Below are 8162 nucleotides of genomic sequence, written 5' to 3' on the forward strand. Positions count from 1 at the left end.
AATTTCATAAAAAAAACATGAAAGATTGCCCAAGAATAAGGTCATACAGAATATTCAATCATATTATTGTTAAGTTCTAGTACACGTAAAGTTTGATTTTCTTTCAGCATATCTGCAATAACCCTTGCACCCTACATAACATATTTAGCATTAAGACTTTACCAGAATCAAGAATCATTTTCTTCCTCAAGAAACAAACAACCGGAACTTGCAACAAGTAAAATTAAACAACCTCATCTCCAATACCTGAACTGTTTAGTTGGAGTTCCTGAATACATCCATTTACCTTCAAAATATCTGAAAGACGCTGCATAGGAAATTTCCACAATCTCAACATCTAATGAAAGAAATAGGAATAATGTAAAGTAAAATAACATGTCCAAAAACTTCTTGGTCAATGAGAAAAATTATTAAGAAATAAGCACATAAAGAAAACAAAATCAATACCCAAAAAATGTTAAATTACTCATTTTGACAAAAGTTATAAAAACAAAAAATATGTTGGTAATAGATGACAAATAAGAAATAAATGTTACTTGAAAAGTATAATTCTCTTAATCTTAACAAAGTGACTAATACTAAGTGATATTCTGGTCAATACAAAGAACTAACCCAACACAAAGAATCGAGTTTACTGTTATAGATAGCTATTTGCCTTTCGTGAACAACCAACAGATGTGTCTGATTACTGTGAAATTGAATTTGGATGTCCCCAACTAATGGAGATGTACATCCAGTAAACGCCTGGATAAAGCGGGAGTTTTTCTTCTCCCAACTACCTATGCTCCAAACACAAAGCTGCATATAATCACCAAGTAAAGGGGTTAGAATATACATTAGAAGCGAAGATGTTAGCAGATACAACTTTAAAATATGACTCGGAACGCAAGTGGAGATATGGTCGACAATGAATTATTTTTTATCTGCACACCTGAGCATCGGCTCCAGCAGACACGAGAACATTTAGTGAAGGGGAAAATGCAAGACGGTTATCTTTTTTTGGTGGCCCTTGAGTTTGATTTTCACCTACAAGAAAGTGACATTATAGACAATGATTTCAAAGTAACGCAAAAGAGGAAGTTACCTATTGAATTTCAAAAGCAATACAAACTATAGAAGGCATCAAGAATCGACATAGTTTGACAAATAGAAAGCACGAGATTATGAACCTCATCAATCCGAATATTATAGATCAAAATACTAGAATCTTCCATTCCAGCAGCAATCATGTTATTATCTTCAGGATGAAATGCTAAAGACGTGGCTGCCGGTGGGGTTGGCATAAAAGTGGTTATAACCTGAAAGATATGTTTCGATTTAGTCGGTTTAGTCGGTTTGGTTTCTCCATTTTTGGTAGCAAGAGTAAAATCAATTCATGGCTACGCACCTTAAAAGTCCTCATATTTAACAGAGAAACTTTTCCACATGATGCAGACGTTGCATAAGAGTCATTCTTAGATAAAGCAATACAAGCAGTTGCTTCTTCTGGATTGTTATCACTCCTTTCATTGGTCATAAGAATACCATTTGGTGGCTGACGGAGCTGAGGAGCAACAGATGCAGTTGACTGAACAAGCAAAGCAAACAATCAGCACTAGGCTTATAGCAAATAGATAATTTCTTACAATTGTTTCTTTCTGACCTTGCCCGATGGATTTCGTTCATCGCACGGCCACTGCCAGAGTTTATGCACTGCATTGGAACTAAGTGCTAGTAAACTGCATCCAGAATTGGTGTATATCAATCTCACAACCTTGCTCACTGCTGATGTTGAATCGGGCAAACGCAAAGTTTTAAGATGCCCAACATTCACAATCTCAATTAGCTTCCAGCTTCTGATTCTTTCAGTTTCTTCAGGAATCCTTGGCTTGACATCAGCAACTCTAGTACTATCCACAACAGCCTGCAGATTTTGCTCATGTCATATAAAATTTTGTAAACACAATATTCACTTAGAGTAGTTGCTGAATATTACCTTCACATTGGAATTAGATTGTTTAGAAACACTACGTGAAACCTCAAGCATCCTTAAAACCTGTTGTCCATCAGCATTTTCTAGGATTTTAATTCCATTATCACTAGTCGTAACTGCTACTCGGAAAACCTAGAGGTTCCACTGTACAAAATTTTGTACAAAGGTCTGAACCTTTTCCTAGCTACCATGTGTTCTTTTAAATTAAATTTTGGATCGCCTGCGGAACTTAACACGTTTGATCCAAAACTTAATCTATTTGTTCTTTTAGGTTTTGACTTGGATCTCCTGCGGAACTTAACACGTTCGACCCAAGTCTCCTTAAGTTATTAATTCCATTAAATATTAATTTCCATAAAAGGTTCCCAGTACTGACGTGGCGAGGCACATGTCCTTCTTGGATATGGGAGCAACCACCACCGACTAGACAAAACCTTTAATAGAAAGCTAATATTTAATTTCCTAAAATAACTTTAGGTTAACCAAAGAGAACAATCAAATCACAAGGAAAAGAAAGATAACAAAAGAACACAACATCGAAAAACATATTCGAAATACTAGAACGTAAGCCTCTTGTATTTGATATTATTTCCATAAATAACTAGCATGATGCGGAAATAAAAAATTACTAGTTATACCTTGTAGAAAAACCTCTTGATCTTCTACCGTATTCCTCTTCTAACCTCGGACGTTGTGTGGGCAACGATCTTCTGAGATGAGAAACCACCAATCACCTTCTTCTCCTCCTAGCTAGGTTCGGCCAACAAAGAGGAAGCTTCACCAAGGAAGAAAATCAAAATACTAACCAAGCTCCAAGAGATGCTAGCTTTCTCTCCTTCTTCTTCTTCTTCTCCGAGTAGTATCCGGCCACCACAAGAGCTCCAAGGAAGGGAGAGAGGTTCGGCCACCACAAGAGGAAGAGAGGGAGAGGATGGCCGGCCACACCAAGGAACAAAAGAGGGAGAGAAAATAATAGAGGTTGTGTCTCATGAAGGCACCCCTACCCCTTCTTTTATATTCCTTGGCCTAGGCAAATTAGGAAATTTAATTACAATAAAATTTCCTTAATTTTTCTTGACATGAATTAATTGAGAAAAATAAAACAAAATTTCCCAATTAACTTGAGATGGCCGGCCACATCATTGGAAACAAAAGAGGACAAGTTTTAATCAACAATTAAAACTTCCTAATTTGTTTCCGGAAATTTTAAAAAATAAAATTTCTCTTTAAAATCTCTTCATGGTTGATAAAAGGAAATTTCTATAATTTTAATTTTATCAACATGTGAATAATTTTTAAAGAAAAAATAAAACATCTCTCCAATCTACAAATAAGGAAAGAGATCTAATCTCTTTCTTTAATCTTTTATAGATCTTTTACAAGAGAGATATTTTAATTTTAATTCTCTTTAAAATATATCTTCCACATAATAATAAAAATTAAAATTAAATTTCTTTTTAATTTTATTTGGCCGGCCCTACTAGCTTGGGTTCAAGCTAGGGCCGGCCACCCAATTTTATACCTAGGCCGGTCCTAGCTTGGTTCCCAAGCTAGCTTGGCCGGCCCCTTATTAGTGGGTATAGAAGGTGGGTATAGAACTCTATAAATAAGAGGCTACGATAGGGACCGAGAGGAGGAATTGGTTTTGGTCTTCCGATAAAATTAAGCATCCCGTGTTCGCCCCGAACACACAACTTAATTTTATCAATGATAATTCATTCCACTAGAGAACTATCATTGAACTACCGCACCAATCCCAAATTACATTTTTGGGCTCCTTCTTATTATGAGTGTGTTAGTCTCCCTGTGTTTAAGATATCGAATGTCCACTAATTAAGTGAGTTACTGACAACTCATTTAATTAATATCTAAGTCCAAGAGTAGTACCACTCAACCTTATTGTCATGTCGGACTAAGTCCACCTGCAGGGTTTAACATGACAATCTTTATAAGCTCCTCTTGAGGACATTATCAACCTAGTATCTCTAGGACACAGTTTCCTTCTATAATCAACAACACACACTATAAGTGATACCATTTCTCAACTTATCGGGTTTATTGATTCAACGAACTAAATCTCACCCATTGATAAATTAAAGAAATAAATATCAAATATATGTGCTTGTTATTATATTAGGATTAAGAGCACACACTTCCATAATAACTGAGGTCTTTGTTCCTTTATAAAGTCAGTATAAAAGAAACGACCTCAAATGGTCCTACTCAATACACTCTGAGTGTACTAGTGTAATTATATAGTCAAGATAAACTAATACCTAATTGCACTACGACCTTCTAATGGTTTGTTCCTTTTCCATTTTGGTCGTGAGCTACTGTTTATAATTTATAAGGTACTGATAACATCATCTTCTGTATGTGACACCACATACTATGTTATCTACAATATAAATTAAATGAACAACTACAAACAAATGTAGACAATTAGACCAAATGTGATTCTTTATTCATAATAAATGTTTACAAGGCTTAGGCTTTCAGTATACATTCCAACAGTAACAGCAAGTAATGAACCATCTTTCTGGAATCTCAGTTGAGGAAATGCCTGGCATGGAGAAATAAGAGTTGCATACAAACTCAAAGTTTGAACTGCAAGAAATATACAAGAAAAGCTAACGTAGATTAAGCTACTAACAGGAAGTCCTCCATTTGCATCAGTAGTAGTCAGTATATCAGTGTTATCCATATCCCAAAACTTAATCTGGAATTCATCCCCTGCAACCAAGAAGTGGTTCCGAGTTGTGTCGAACTGAACAACTCCCAATGAGTGTTTTCTAAAGCCATTGTATGTCTGCTTAATAGTTCCAGTCTCATTCCACTCAACTAAATGTGAATCCCCATCTTTACTTGTTCCACATGAAAAAAGCCTTGTTCCATCTGCACTATATGCCATTGTTGTGCACCAGTGGCCAGGAGCTTCATAGGCAACTCTAGATCTCGAACCCTCATAGCTCCATGCTTTGATTTTACCATCAGTTGAAGTTGAGAAGAAAAACTTCACAGATAGAAATAATGAAACACTAGAAATAAACTAAATTGAATAGAAACAGTATGTAGCAGAGCAAATACATACATGGATAAACCCGTTGAAGTGAGGACAAACAGAATAAACAGGGGCTTCATGGCCTTCAAATGTATACTGTTTCTGTCCAGTTGAAGCATCCCACACCTATTCATCATGCAACGGAACCTGTTAAGAACATACAATTCTTCTTGTACAATCTTCTGACTGATCAACCACATGGTTTTACTCACTTTAATTGCCTTGTCATCGCCGCAAGTGATGATCGAGAGAGTCTTCTTGGGATAGGAAAAGGCAATGTCATTAACACTGCCTATATGAGCATCAATCTGCAGAACAAGATGCTATCATCATCATCATATATATGGTTGCCAAACACCATAACTATTAACTGACCTCCAAATGTTGTCGTAATTCTTCATTTAGATTAAAAGCATAGATCTGCACTAGATGCTTTGAAAATGCAACACCTATTAGTATCACAGAAGAATAACAAGAATTTTAGTTTGATGAACTTGATCAAAATAATCCAACTTTGTTTTTTTGCTTCGGCATACCAAGAATAGAACCTTCAGGACTCCACAAGCATCTGTTGACAGATACAGTAGCATCATTAGTGAGTGATGCCTACAAGTAGGAAAAATTCCTGCTCTGTCACAAATCCTGTCAAAACAATTTCTATGAGAATAGACGATGAATATGACTATATTATGAAAGAAGTATCCTTTTAAATACATCATGCAGCACATCCTGTCCGATCCTGATTAAGAATTGAGACTTGTCTACAAAGTAGCAAACAGGAACTAGGCAAACAAATACAACGCACAATGAAAAATAATCAGAAATGAATTGTAAAAGTTAAATAGGAACAAGAAATATATAGTAATTTCCATGAAAGGGGCAAATATAATCAGGATACATGTATATTAGTATTTCTCCTATTCACTCAGCACCAAAACCATTTTCTTGTTTCAAACAGGAGTTGAAATTAACCACAGCCAAACAACTTAATAGACCAAACAAAACATTCATGATGCCATGAAGCAGTAACAATCAAAGGATAACCTAAAGAATGGGAAACAAGGAAACTATTTTACAATTTATTAGTTAAAAAAAGATGCACTGAGTCCATAAATATTTTTTACTAAATTTTTTTAGCATGAATTTTTTGATATAACAATCCTGTACTTATATTATAGAACAATTAATTTGCTTTCATCATCAGTCATATGAATGCCTAAAGCTGCTAAGCATTAATGCAAAATAAACTAGAATTGTGCAAGTACAGAGCTTACTCTTCTCTGTAAAATTCGACGAGTATATGCTACTGCCATGACTAGAATTGCCACTCCAGGAAGATAAACCCACCTAGGACGCCTCCCTCCACAACATGTAAGACAAATAGATAGAGTGAGAGATCAAAGGGGCTGCTTCCTTCGGATCCTTATCCTGGCAAAGCCTGACCTCTATTCTCTTTGATTCTCCGTCGTAATCAATCCAAGAATGCAATTTTTCTCCTCTGCTGAGGATGAGAAGCAAACCATCGTCGGAAAGATTACTGCTTTTTGTCAAAAGTTCTCCGCCAACATCGACTTCGACGAGGCTTGTTGCCGTCACGAACTTCACTGCAGCGACACTGGTCAATAACCTAGACCAGTCGCCATTCGCTGGTTCCAAGGGAACGCTGACCGGAGATAAAAAGAAAGCTAGGCCTCCGCCATTGCCGGGCAAAATAGAGAACGAGAAGGAAGAAGAGAACCCGGGCTTGGTGCCGAAGAATCTGATTGGTTTCCAGTAAATCATAAGCCCGGAGCTCTCGTTCGTCGCACGCATCACCCTCACCTCTGAGCTATTCATCTCAGCATCGCCATAGAGGGCAAACTCCGTGGCAAAGCTACGAGTTTTCCCCGACCCACCGAAAGAGAAGAAGAGAGCGTTACCTTCTCCAGTTGATGCGCAGTTCCCAGGTGACAAGGGGGCGACAAGCAGAAGGATGATGGCGAGAATGAGAGCGGAAGCGGTCGAGGACATCGTCATTGGAAAGATCCCTAGGCGAGGTGCAAAATGTGCAGACGATGAAGGAGCAGAAACCCTAAGCACCAGGAAGCATGAGGAAAAGACGGAGAAACCAAAAACCAGAAATCATGAGGAGAAGAAACCCTAAGAGATGGAGCAACCCGCGAGAGGGCAAAGACGGAAGGGAGAGGAGAAGAGAAGGGGGAAGAGGATATGGATGTGGTCGTTTTCCACAGACCTCACAAGGAGTCGTGTGTTGATCTTGATCTGAGAGGAAGGGGGCGTCGATCTAGCAAGGGGAAGGATGGCGCGATATAGATTTAGGTTTGGAGGGAAGTGTTGTAAATTTTGGCTAAGTATGGGTGGAAAAATTAAATAATTTTATTTATCATAACACCGGGTTTTAAAAACCGCTGTTAAAATCGGTGTCTATTAACGAAAAAAAGGCGCTCATAGACATCGGCTAAAAAACCGATGTCTATAAGCTAAATTCAGCTCTCATAGACATCGGTTTTTGGAAAAACGGGTGTAAAATAATTAAAGACATCGGTTTTTGCTTAAAACTGTTGTTGTTCCACTGATGTCTATGAGGAATTTTGTTGTAGTGAGATGAAATGACATAGCATCTTCGAGCATTCATGAGCAAGTGAAACTGACAATTCTTGAGAGCAATACCAAGTACAAGTAGGGGTGAGCAAAAGTTCGGTTAAACCGAATAAACTGATCAAATCGACTGAATTTAAAAATTCGGTTCGGTTTATTCGAAAATTCAGTTTTTTTCTCCAAAAAATTGATTAATTCGGTTAATTCAGTTCGGGTTCAGTTTTGAATTTTTTTTATTCGGTTAAACCGAATAGACCAAATTTTTTAACCAAATTGATTTTTTACACCATAAATTTTAAACCAAATCAAATTTTTATTAAGCCAAACCAAATTTTTATAAAAAATCGGTTTATTCGATTTGTTTGCTTCGGTTTGTTCGGTTTTATTGAAAATTTGGTTTGGTTCGGTTCGATGTTTATCAAAAATCGGTTCGGTTCGGTTTATTTAAAAAAAATCAGTTCGGTTTGGTTCGGTTCGATTTTAACCGAATACTCACCCCTAAGTACAAGACTCGAGTTTATAGTCATAGTC

General features: G+C 37.0%; 1 pseudogene; it reads right to left on the minus strand.

Annotated features, from left to right (window-relative positions):
* Window positions 1–594: 594 nt before the first annotated feature.
* Window positions 595–7043, minus strand: LOC122044137 (annotated as a pseudogene).
* Between the last annotated feature and the right edge of the window lie 1119 nt (window positions 7044–8162).

The sequence above is a fragment of the Zingiber officinale genome, chromosome 2A (genome assembly GCF_018446385.1).
Source record: "Zingiber officinale cultivar Zhangliang chromosome 2A, Zo_v1.1, whole genome shotgun sequence".
Lineage (NCBI taxonomy): Eukaryota > Viridiplantae > Streptophyta > Magnoliopsida > Zingiberales > Zingiberaceae > Zingiber > Zingiber officinale.